This window comes from Schistocerca serialis, chromosome 6 (assembly GCF_023864345.2).
Source record: "Schistocerca serialis cubense isolate TAMUIC-IGC-003099 chromosome 6, iqSchSeri2.2, whole genome shotgun sequence".
In the NCBI taxonomy this organism is placed as follows: domain Eukaryota; kingdom Metazoa; phylum Arthropoda; class Insecta; order Orthoptera; family Acrididae; genus Schistocerca; species Schistocerca serialis.
This window is the reverse complement of record NC_064643.1, coordinates 218,451,545-218,464,898: the sequence shown is the minus strand read 5'-3', so window position 1 is coordinate 218,464,898 and position 13,354 is coordinate 218,451,545. Positions and strand designations below refer to the sequence as shown.

Sequence of the window (13,354 nt, the reverse complement as noted above, 5' to 3'; positions counted from 1 at the left end):
ATGTGGAAAAAATTAGTGAGTTAAAAAAAAATCTCGTCGGTAATTCAGTCTCTTTTCCTTGTTTTACAGTGTAACTCCAGGATTTCATCATGTATCGCAAGGACAAATGGGAGGAGAAGGAGGCTGGAGGCTGGACCAAAGCAACCTCTCCCTGTCGAGGTCCAGCCTCCTGTGGAAAGCCTGCAACTAGAACTACCACGTGAGTATAAAAAAATTTCATGGTAGTAGTAGTGTAATTTGCTTTTGTACCGTTAGTTTATTTCTTATTTTATAATTGTTCTTGCTATAGTTTACATGGTTAAAATGCAACTTGAGCTGGAGGCAATTCTGGAGGCTGAAAAAATACAACAGCCACAAGCTGTGGAACAGCCTCCAGCAGCGAATACACAGTGTCAACAGTCACGTAAGTATAGTAAAAAAGAAACATCTATGTAGTAAAAGCACTCCGTCTTCAGGCCACAAGTGACCTACCGGGACCATCCGAACGCCGTGTCATCCTCAGCTGAGGATGCGGTTTGAAGGGGCATGTGGCCAGCACACTGCTCTCCCAGTCGTTACGATGGTATTCTTGACTGAAGCCGCTACTAACCGGTCGGGTAGCTCCTCAATTGGCATCACGAGGCTGAGTGCACCCCGAAAAATGACAATAGTGCATGGCTGCCTAGATGGTCACCCATCCAAGTGCCGGCCAAGGCCGACAGCGCTTAACTTCGGTGATCTTACGGGAACCGGTGTATCCACTGCGGCAAGGCCGTTGCCATCTATGTAGCAGCAGCTATGTAATTCAAAAAATATTACATTTCGTCTCATTACAGCAACAATTCGAGAGAGGTTGGACCTCCTGGACAGGCAGCTGGAGGATATTCACCAACTGCAGCAGCAGTCTCTGGCTTACTGGACAGCAGATAAGTCCTGTAAGTGGAAAAAAGAATTCTAATTTTTATTGTTTGTTTGTGTCTTTAGTATGGAATGTCTAACAAATCGGTGTATATATATTTCTGTCGTTGTCGACGAGATGGTTCAGTGGCAGCATATCGATTCTGATGAGTATGAGGCCCTAGATAAAAAGCTGCAAGGTAGCGTGAGCTGGCCCTTTTAGAGGATGAGTTTCTTGAAGGGATGGTAGAGGTACCTGGAAATTTTGATGAAATATTCACGCCATGGACGCAGAATGTAAAATTTAATCACTTACAGAGAATCGGTGTTCTTTTTTTTCTTGCAGCAGCAGCAGACGATATCTTGAATATTGTACTTAATTGTGTTCATTATTCTTTCCCTCTTCTACAGCGGCTACTTATCCGCATCTGCAGCACACTGTGATGCAGGTACCAGTGGTGGCAAAGCCTGTAACATCGAGGCGGGGTCCTGTGCGGAACGCTTCACCAGCAAGGGCGTCGCTAGTCGCCATGCGAGAGACTGCAGCAGCACCACAGCCGCCACAGCCATCCCAGCGCCACGTCTCTGGATTGAACGAGGAGCTACCCCCCCCCCCCCCCCCTCAGGCTAGCAGGTCAGGCCTACTGCAGTAGAAGCAGCAGCATCGGGAGCTGTCGCCATGGTCAGCTGATTCCACTGGCCTGACCAGGCAGTGCCACCTCATCCTACTTCACAGCCTCATCAGAATCATTGCCGGCAACAAAAGGTATGTCTCATCACATACCCTCTGCACATCGCCGACTCCATCATCAACAACGTGGACCTCATTGCTCTCAGTAGTAGTAATTATTAGTTATAGAGATGATCCTGTGGCTAGTGACAGTCTCATCTCCCAACCTTTTAGTGAAGGATAGCTGATCAGTGACACCATACTGCAGTTAGAACACTCGGTGACTGCAGATGGCTTTGAGGAGCGAATCTCATTCAAGAGGATCGAGAAATCAGCAGAAGGGTACAGCAACCCTGTCGAGTTTCCAGGAGTGTGCATTCCTGTCGTGGAAAGTGATCTCAAAGTAGTACATGATCTGCAGTATCCCGCCATTAAATACAATGCAGTGTTTTGTGTCAAACTATCACACCCCTCCCCCTCCCCCCTAAAGTTGCCTCTGGCATTGAAGAGACAAGTCTTCATTATCTTTGTAGGGAAAATGGCGTGATAACACACAGCATGTCAATCACCGAGTGGTTTCATGAATCCACCTTGAGTGCTATAATGGATTGTTTTCCGAGATGGAAGTGAGAGGGTCAGCTAAAGCACTCAGCTGAATACTACATAATTGTGGACATCCATATGCATGTCTATAATCTGGCAAATGGAGGGTTCACCTAGATCAGCCTCTCTAAGGATACAGCTAATAAGAGAGCATGCATTAATGTCGAAAATATGAAGGATCGGGCTTGTTTTCATTGTCAGTCCTGGCTTGTGAGAGAAATAACGATCAAAGAAATCATCCTGAGAGTTCCGGTACGTACCATGTAGGTGATAATATCCGTGGGTGTTATAACTTCGATGGTATCAAGTTACCCGTCAAGACCGAGGATGTACTTAAATTTGAGGCACAGAATACCGGAATATCAGTTTATGGTAATGGCCTGGAGAAGAAAAGTAAACCAGATGAGCAGATCAAGCATATAATCATCGGCCCCTCCATTTCTCAAAATTTGCCAGTGAGTGTAAGATGCAAGTAAACAGGCTACTCTTCTCTGAAGGTGATAATTATCATTATATTTGGATCAAAGACATGTCCCGCCTTCTTATCTCCCAGATGAGCAAACATGAACATAAATAGCTTATTTGCTTAAGGTGCCTCAGTTATTTTTCCTCAGACAAGCTATTAGCAGAGCATCTAGTAGACTGCACTTCCAAGGACCCGGTAAATGTCATTATGCCTACTGAGGAAAACAAATTCTTAAAGTTTAAATATGCTCACGACCAGGAGTGATGCTTGTTTGTAGTGTCCACCGACTGTGAATGCCTCCTCACTCCTGTGACCCACTGTGAATGTGACCATACCACCTTTACGGAAAAGCACATACTATATGCGGCAGCATACCAAATTGTATCATCCTATATTTCGAGACTTAATCACTATAAACCTTGTGCCAGGTATAATTCTGAGAGGGCGAGAATGAGTGAGAGAGAGAGAGAGAGAGAGAGAGAGAGAGAGAGAGAGAGAGAGAGAGAGATAATCTGCAATGTAGCAGTATGACCCTTTCATCATGGTGTAAGTAATGTTGTATATATATATATATATCAGGTGTGTCTTGTAAATAGAAGAGTTTTTAAGTTTTTCACCTGCTTCAAGCCATCCAAGTCAGATTAGTTTTTAAGTGTACATCGCTATACAGCTCATCATAGTCCATCAGAAATATTGTAAAAACCTTTGCTATTGGGGCTGTCGAAATTAGTTTCTAAGTGCACACAGTCCATAAGAATTACTGTAAAACTATACTACCTGAACTGTGGAATTTAGTTGTGGTAGTAAAAAAAGTATCTCTGCATTACTTTTTAGTGTAGATTTATATATCTGGAAAATTTTTTTTAAATCCTCATCCAGTGCAACTACAATAAAAATTGTGAATATTCTCAACCAGTGTTACTGTTGTAGCATGTAAGTTAAAAGTATTTCTGCATTGGAATAATAGAGTCAAATTGTACCTCAAGAACTATATCGTATCTCAAGAAATATATATTGTACAGCAAGAACTGGACTGTATCTCAAGAACTATATTGCATTTTAATGTACTGAATAAACGAAAAATTATTTACCATACGTCTTTGTTGTTACTATTTACAAAACAATTGTCCCCTGCTGCATTGTGTGTACATGTATAAAGGATGTGCATGATACAAATGACATTAGTTTTTCTGAAAGTGAGTGCTATCAGTGAGGTAAAGTTTAAGATGATAGATAACAAAATATGTAAATTATGCTTATCATGCAGCACAAATCGGCTTATGGGAGCAGGAGGCACTTGGGCACGTCCACTTCCAAAGCCATATGGCAAACATGTCTAAAATTATATCTCCTGTGCTTGAAGAAAACCGCAGACATGTTATCTGGATAAAACTGTATACCATCAAAGTGGGAACAGACTGGAGAGAAATCATACACGTACTATGAGGTAAAAATTCATTTATTTCTCATCCATGCGTAAAAGTAATTTTACATTTTCATAAGCAGAATAAGCAAGACTATTTTCACACATCTTCTTCTTGAGCCAATAGAGAGCAGGAGACCCATAGAATTGCCTTTCCCTTCATGTATATGATGGTATCTATGTGGTTGAATAATCGAAGCGACATCACCCTTTCTTTATAGGGTATGCCAGGATCATCCCAGTAAATCCCATGGCGGAAACATGTTAATCACCTTGCACTCTTCTGTGTTTCAGCTCACTTCACATCCTTGAGAGACCTCAGTGATGCAATGTTTGTTGAGAATGTCTCTATTGTTGAGTCATATTCTGTGTATGTTACAAATGCAACATCTTTACATATGAGCTGTCTACACCCATTATCATTGACACTTTGAGCTTCTGCAGTGATGTTCACACCTTGAAGAGCCATTGTGGAATGCCCTAGGTATGGTGCAGCACCTGTTCATTTACTCATCTCGTTGCTCAACAGTCTCTGAGAGGGCAGTAGATAAGCATATGGTTATGTAGAACGAACATACACTGCAGTGTGTTCTGGGAAATTTGCCGAAGATTCAAATTTAATTCGTACATCTATAGCTCCAGATTTAATTATCTCGTTCTGTTTTGAGTAGTCTATTACGTTGATCGGTGATAGCTCCTTCAATTTCCGTGAAGTGAGTGGACACCCTTCTCCGCCTTCCTCAGCACTTTCATAGTAAGAAGCACAAAACCTTGCATACATGTCATATGTTAGACTGTATACATTCCACTGCTGGTGTAAATTGTCATATGGGTAGAATTCTGAATTCAGGTAGACTCTGCCATTAGTTAACTTGCAGTTGTCGAATACAGTGGAATCATTTGATATATTTCCTCTTCAATAAATCTGAAACTCAAGTATGATGAGTCCAGGTGTCTCTAGTTGAGAAGAGGTTTTAATAGCCCATGTTTCTCTGCTTGCAGTCGGTAGCACTAGGTACTCGGAAACCTCCCTAGAGTGGAATGTTAATGGTAGATATGTACCAGAATTCAAAACTTTTAAAAGCTTCAAACGCTTCTCGTCTGATACACTGATGTAAGACATTTTCTATACTACCTTGCTGTCTGTGATCACATTCTCCCCTTGAACTCCTTGAATGTATGAGTTATTATCCATCACACTCTGTACTAGAATGAATTCCTGTTTAGCATTCATAATAATCTTCTTCGTGTTCTCAAAGTAGCCCATAAGGATTTTTAGACGTATGCATGAGGTAATTCGTTTGTACTCTGCATTCTTCTATCCATTAGATCGTCTACGAACCATCCTGCATTTTCTAAATCATTCAGATCTGTGGCTGATGCACAGGGTTGATGTTATGCTAACATTGCGTGTATGGTGAATATCATGCCCACTGAGTTCATAGCTTATCCCTTAAACAGGATCGCTAAAGCATCAAGTGTAAGATAGGATCCCATTGTAGTGCTGCTGTAGGTTTTCTTGAATGATCCCTCCAAATGTATTAAAATCTCGCGTGGAAGAGTCAGTGCATCTTGCTGCTGAATGAAAATCCTTATTTCATCATTCTTGTTAAATGTGGTTAACCATAAGGTTTATGCAAGAAGTATTCCTGGTGTATAACTCGCTCATCATACTCTTCTGGAATTGTTATACTGAGTGAGATATCACTGCAAGGTTTCAGTCCAACTGATTTAAGAAACTCGTATTTCACATGTGTTATCATTTTGCGGTTCGGCTGCAAAGTGACATGTTGTGGATTGTGCGCACTGTTTTCATACCGTAAGCCCATCCTGCCTTAGGTGTAATCGTACAATGATTTCCTTACTGCAAAAGTCAACAAGTTGCTTATTCTGGTCCACAATACGCAATTCCAAATAGTTCAGTGTTGGACCTGTCACTGGAAAGTATTATCTTGTAAACTGTAAATATCTCTGCTGACCAGTTTGTCAAGTATGATTTCCCAAATGCTATGTTGTGTTTTGAGATATGTACCAAATCACCTCTGTTAAATTTCTATTTGCGTGAGTCCAACATTTTAATGCAATAGTATACCACATTCATGAGTCCATTATTATGAACATCGATTGGTCTCATTTTTATTGTGCTGTGTCTGATTCATTATATTGAGCAATTATTTCTGGGAGGATATTTGTCCATTTGTATGAACCATGAAGATTAAAAAATGTCCTCATTTGACCTTTTATTGTTTTGTTCAGACATTCCACGATTCTCGCCTTTAGGTGGCTGAATGTTGAGTAGTGATGTATTGCATACCGCTGCATCACTGTCTTCAAATACCTATTGTAAAATTCTCCACCATGATCGATTTGGAGGTTGTCCAGGCATTAATTCATTCCTGTCTGCAACAAACGCTCAAATATATCCGCAACATTTCTCCACGTTTCTGTTTTAATAGACAATGCCCAGTAAAATTTATAGTATGTATCATAACCATTAAAATATAGATAAATACATTATTATCGCGTGAATATTCCCTCATATCTGCAAAATCAGCCTGCCGTAAGCCATCCAAACCTTTAATCATAACATACCTATGAAGGTATATTTTGCGTGCTGGTTTGTGCAGTTCTCAAACTACTGTCTTCATACTTATTCGATGATATCCCTCTCTCTAAGCTCGCAAAGTACTGAAAATATATCTTTCGAATGAGCTGCGTTACCTGCAGCAGCTGATTCCATGAGCAGATGTAGTCAATCTATTAGCTCGTTGGGATCGTCATAAGATATATATTGGAGGATTTGATTGTCCACTGCTTTATGCTCAATGTCAATTCTTCTGCTGTTGTTGTTTTCACCATTGGTTTTATAATGGTTTTATATCTCTTGTTGCTCAGGCTTTTTGTGATTTTATATGCATTACTCAAATGGAGTGTTTCAAGGTATGTTTCCGTATCATTAACTAATAATTTATGTTTTTTGTGGATTTTAGGAAAATAAGGTTCATTAAGCTAGGTGTTTTCTCAAACTGTCTATCACTAGTCTGTATTTTGTCATCAGTTACATTTAATGGCTGCATAACCACAGTCTTCCCCTGCTGTCACCGAATATTCTATCTATCTGGCCAGGGCAGTGACAGATAATGAATTCATCAATAGCAACACCGTCATTCTCGTGTGGTTTTGGTATCTCAGAGAGCTGCTTGAGAGATTCAGTTACTGGCTTAAAGATCTCTCTTAGTGTTTGCTATCGATCCATATGTCCTAATCTTAGCAATCGCAATATCTCTCGAACTGCTTTCCGGAGCTGAATGACTTTCTGGTACTTGCTGTCTCGATGTATACTAATCAGAAACTTCTCTGCAGCATGAAGCTTTACATATCCTATCTTCTTCCTCTTATTATCTGACTGCTCCCTTTTTTCAATAACAAGGAGCTCTACATCTATTTTTCCCTAAATAGCCTCACCCTTTTCAGTTAAGTCGGTTACTTTCTTACCAATTTCATTAATTAACTCATTTAACGCCTTGATCTGTCTCAGAAGAGTCCAGTAATATGTATCTAGCTCCTTGCACATACCTCTAACTTATACACATAAAAATCTGAATTATTGCATCCATGTACAAGTGAATGTTCTATTCAGGTTGAGAGCCAGACATCCGCACATATTGTCCATGGTGCAGCGTATACTGACGTACTCATCTTTCTTACTGGGCTATTCAGTTTTCTGGTTTTATCAACAACGAGAAACCCATACTGTGATATATTGCATGAAAAATAACTTCCTCTTCAATTTTGACAATGACTGGTGAGTAGGTGTTTGAGGTAGTTGTCTGCTGCAGTACGATTATAGGTGAAGAATTGAAAGTAATTATATTAAAAAGTGTAATACTTGGTCTATAATGAGAGAAGTGTGAAATAAAACACAAACACAATTTGAAATTATATATATACACATTATTTATTTAAATATCGTACATCAGATGTCAAAAAAATCGTCAGAATTTTTCTTTATCTTCATTGCACCTGTACACTATTTCCCAAATAAAACTTCTTGATATGCAACAAATTCCCTGCATATCTCCTTGAAATTGATGGCTACCTTGCAATACTCCAGTTTTTCACATGTACATTTAACTTGCTTCTCTTTTGGTTCTGCGTTCATGTGCATGCAAAGGTCTTGCTCCAAATCATCAACATGTACACTATGCACAAATAGAAAGTTTTCAATTTCATTGTATGCAGACTCCATGCTTGGCAACCAATGACTCAGTCTCTCCAGTGGAAGTTGTAGTGCTGTATCTACATTGTATAAGTTTATAACCAAGGTGTGCTTTACATAACCACCCTTTTCACCTGGCTTTATACATAGTGCATCATCATACACTGTTTTAATAGATAGTGTCACACCAGTAAGGAGAATGTCCTGGGAGAGGGGGGCGAGGGGTGGGGCTGTACGAGTTGGATAATACTTTGTGGTCATCTGCTGATTGATGTAGCACTCTGCAGGACATATTTAATCCCAGTCGAACTCAGAAATAGGCACTTTAACACCATTCAATGCATTTTCAATTTCTATCCTCCCATCAAGGCCCAGTCATGATGTGCTTCTATACCTCCATTTACACTCTTTGTTCCATTCATGTAGAACAGAAAAGCATGGCACATTTGATATCTTCTTATCCACAGCACCTGCACTCTGTCCCTACACTAGCACAGGGATGTTCGGCTGGGACAAGTTGTATCTCAGTGACCAGTACTGTCTTCCATCTTTCTGTTGTTTAGGACCACCAACAGCATTCGGGAGTCTGGGAACATAATGTGCATCCTTATCACACAAATCGATGAGTGGGACAGATAATAGCAGCTCTGTGCCCTGCTCCAGCAAGTGAGCTATGTGTGGAACCGTCTTATCCACAGCTTCTGCACCCTGCCCCTGCGCTACCACAGGTATGTTCTGGTGGGACAGGTCATACGTCCGTGACCAGTAGTGACCTCCAGCTTGCTGTTGTTTAAGACCACCAGCAGCATTCAAGACTTTGGGGACAGGCAGAGCGTCCTCATCACCTAAATCAATGAGTGGGACAAACAATAACAGCTTCTTGTCCTGCTCCAGTATGTGGGCAATGTGAGCTACGGGATCCCATGTCACTAAATCATGTAGCTGCTGCAGGTCCAGAAGTCAGTGCAGGTCTCAACAAGATGACGGCTGAGGTTGCTGCTGGTCTAGATGTGGCAGAGGTCAACATGTTAGTGCTCATCACTGCAGACCTTGATATGTTAAAGGCTACTGCTGAACAACGAGGAGGAAGCATTACATATGGATTAAGACGCAAAAACAATGAATAATAATGTTAACTACAGACAAAGATGTGATATGGGATACTTACTTTTCCATTTCTGCCTGTTCTGCTGTGTTGTGCTGGGTCTCGACTACTGCTACTCATGCTTCATGGTTCTTCTTCTGCTACTGGGTGACTGAGTGAGACTGAGGCTCTGAAGCTGCAGAGCATGCCCTATATCTCTTCTGATGTCGTCACCAACTACTGCCATCCTATTGGTCGAAGCCTATCATGACACCAGATTCAGCTTTCCTATTGGTTCCCGCCCTTTTTTTCCTGGACTGCCACCTCGCATTATGTCACAGGAGGGGAATGGGGGAAGGCTACAGTGCACTTTGGCGGCGCTGTTATAAACTAGGCCAGCTGCTCTCCGAACATCAAGGTGAACATCTACAGTTCATTCTGGAATAGGGCAAAGTTGATGTGGGGTGTTAGGCAGTTTCACAAAAGGTAGACAGTTCTAGCACAAGCATCTACCTGTGTGAGTTCATGTATCTTCATACTATGCTTCTACATTACTATTATTAGTCAAAAAGTTTTCAGCACAAGCTCATCCATTATTTTTTCTTTCCACTTGTTATGCAGGAGATTATAGGTATAGTGCTCAGCTGTGTGCTTGCATGTAGTACACTTATTAAATTCATCCCTGCTCATCACCAGCAGTTTCTCAATTGTACACATAGATGCCTGCACTGGAGTGGGTGAACATCTTCCCTCTTTTGCTTCGGAAGACTGACTGGACTTTTATCGAATGATCTACAGTTACACTTCATGTATTTATTAGCATGAGTTGTGAAGTATAACTTTGCCCTATTCTGTTGCATCTTCATTATTTGATGAAGAGCATTCGCCTTTTTCATACATTCACCAAATATCATAGCTTTCCAAGAATCATGCAGGTGGCTATGGATGCAGTCCTCAGCTGCATAATTACAACTAATATGCCCATTACACTCCTCCTTCTCCAACACAGACATCTCTTCCATTGAACACAAAGTACGCGGTAAACAATTACATCTGTCCTCTTGGGAAGCTCAGCACAGATTGAGCAAATTTCTTGCCATTTTTTCCATGGGGAGGGCCAACAGTGTGCCCTTGTGGTGATATTGTGAACTAGGTCAGTTGTACTCCAGACCTCAAGGTGAAAACTCTGGACGGAGGTAATCACTAGTGCTCAGTCAATGACATCTCAAATTGTTTAAATAAATAATACACTCCTGGAAATGGAAAAAAGAACACATTGATACCGGTGTGTCAGACCCACCATACTTGCTCCGGACACTGCGAGAGGGCTGCACAAGCAATGATCACACGCACGGCACAGCGGACACACCAGGAACTGCAGTGTTGGCCCTCGAATGGCGCTAGCTGCGCAGCATTTGTGCACCGCCGCCGTCAGTGTCAGCCAGTTTGCCGTGGCATACGGAGCTCCATCGCAGTCTTTAACACTGGTAGCATGCCGCGACAGCGTGGACGTGAACCGTATGTGCAGTTGACGGACTTTGAGCGAGGGCGTATAGTGGGCATGCGGGAGGCCGGGTGGGCGTACTGCCGAATTGCTCAACACGTGGGGCGTGAGGTCTCCACAGTACATCGATGTTGTCGCCAGTGGTCGGCGGAAGGTGCACGTGCCCGTCGACCTGAGACCGGACCGCAGCGACGCACGGATGCACGCCAAGACCGTAGGATTCTACGCAGTGCCATAGGGGACCGCACCGCCACTTCCCAGCAGATTAGGGACACTGTTGCTCCTGGGGTATCGGCGAGGACCATTCGCAACCGTCTCCATGAAGCTGGGCTATGGTCCCGCACACCGTTAGGCCGTCTTCCGCTCACGCCCCAACATCGTGCAGCCCGCCTCCAGTGGTGTCGCGACAGGCGTGAATGGAGGGACGAATGGAGACGTGTCGTCTTCAGCGATGAGAGTCGCTTCTGCCTTGGTGCCAATGATGGTCGTATGCGTGTTTGGTGTCGTGCAGGTGAGCGCCACAATCAGGACTGCATACGACCGAGGCACACAGGGCCAACACCCGGCATCATGGTGTGGGGAGCGATCTCCTACACTGGCCGTACACCACTGGTGATCGTCGAGGGGACACTGAATAGTGCACGGTACATCCAAACCGTCATCGAACCCATCGTTCTACCATTCCTAGACCGGCAAGGGAACTTGCTGTTCCAACAGGACAATGCACGTCCGCATGTATCCCGTGCCACCCAACGTGCTCTAGAAGGTGTAAGTCAACTACCCTGGCCAGCAAGATCTCCGGATCTGTCCCCCATTGAGCATGTTTGGGACTGGATGAAGCGTCGTCTCACGCGGTCTGCACGTCCAGCACGAACGCTGGTCCAACTGAGGCGCCAGGTGGAAATGGCATGGCAAGCCGTTCCACAGGACTACATCCAGCATCTCTACGACCGTCTCCATGGGAGAATAGCAGCCTGCATTGCTGCGAAAGGTGGATATACACTGTACTAGTGCCGACATTGTGCATGCTCTGTTGCCTGTGTCTATGTGCCTGTGGTTCTGTCAGTGTGATCATGTGATGTATCTGACCCCAGGAATGTGTCAATAAAGTTTCCCCTTCCTGGGACAATGAATTCACGGTGTTCTTATTTTAATTTCCAGGAGTGTATATTGCAACACATGCAAAATAAAGCCTTACATCTAACCCATGCAGCAGCCCAGCCCGGACTGTGTCCTTTTGCCTCCAATTTCCAGATGGGTAGGAGAAGCTTGTATGCTTGTTGCCCTAACAGAACCTGTTTACGAAAATAGCGCAGAATAATCTCGAATGCAGTCTTCCTTGTGGACCTAACATGATATCCCGTCCATCACATGTTACCTTTCCTGCTATCAACACACACAAACGCTCCCTCCGCTACGTAGAGGCACATATCACAGCACAAAGGATGTGAATGAATCGAGCATCATGATTGGCTCTTATCGAATTTACCCGCCGAATTACCGATGCCGCTGGTATAGAAGCACCATCCGCCCTATCTTTCTTTCTGGAGACGAGACTTTTAGTGGTTATTTTACACAGATCGCCGTATTGCACTGGCAATTAAATCTTACAAACTACCATACATGTCGTCAAATACGGAAAGATTCTTACTTGTTTACACTGCTCTCCCACCGAGGGCAGAAGCTTGAATATTAGAATGTGAAGCCGACCTGCGACCCATCAATATATCACTGCGTGCTCTATGTAATGTCAAATACGGAAAGACTTCTACCCAGTTACACAGCTCTCCCACCAAAGACAGGAGCTTGAATATTAGTGCGCGAAACCGATCTCCAAACCAGCAATATATCACCGCGTAGCATGTTGATGTAGTAAACATAAAATTCATATCCTGCGCCAAACAGAATCATCCCTTTTACATCATTTGTACATATACCGCGAAGACGGGCAGTACCATATATATGTTCCTCGCAGCACTAGATATTTTCCTGTAGCTGACGATCACAGGTCTTTCACCACCAATGCACGATGAGAACACCCTCAGAAGACCGAAGTCGCTCTCAGAACTGTTCTACAAATTCGCTATCGTTTCCCCTCAGTACAAACACGTTAATGTTTCTGCTCCAAACCCGCTTCCTTGCTTGCTCGCTTTTCTACACACATCTCCAGACTCGGGGATTACAAAAACACACGTATTTTCGCATGGTTCGCCATAATATTATACGATTTTCTCGGTACTTCTCGGTATCAAGCACTGGGTAGCATCCTACCGATCGCTCACGTAACATAATTCCAATGGTATAGACTGGGAATTATTTCTATACAAACCCGCCCTCGACACAAACACGTTAATGTTTCTGCTTCGACCTGCTTCCTTGTTTGCTCGCTTTTCTGCACACATCTCCAGACTCGGGGATTACAAGAACACACGTATTTTCGTATGGTTCGCCATAATATTATAAGATTTTCGCGGTACTTCTCGGTATCAAGCATTAGGCAGCATCCTGC

General features: G+C 43.0%; 1 pseudogene; it reads right to left on the bottom strand.

The window, feature by feature from the left end:
• Positions 1-641: 641 nt before the first annotated feature.
• LOC126485197 (5S ribosomal RNA) lies at positions 642-759 on the bottom strand (annotated as a pseudogene).
• Positions 760-13,354: the final 12,595 nt, after the last annotated feature.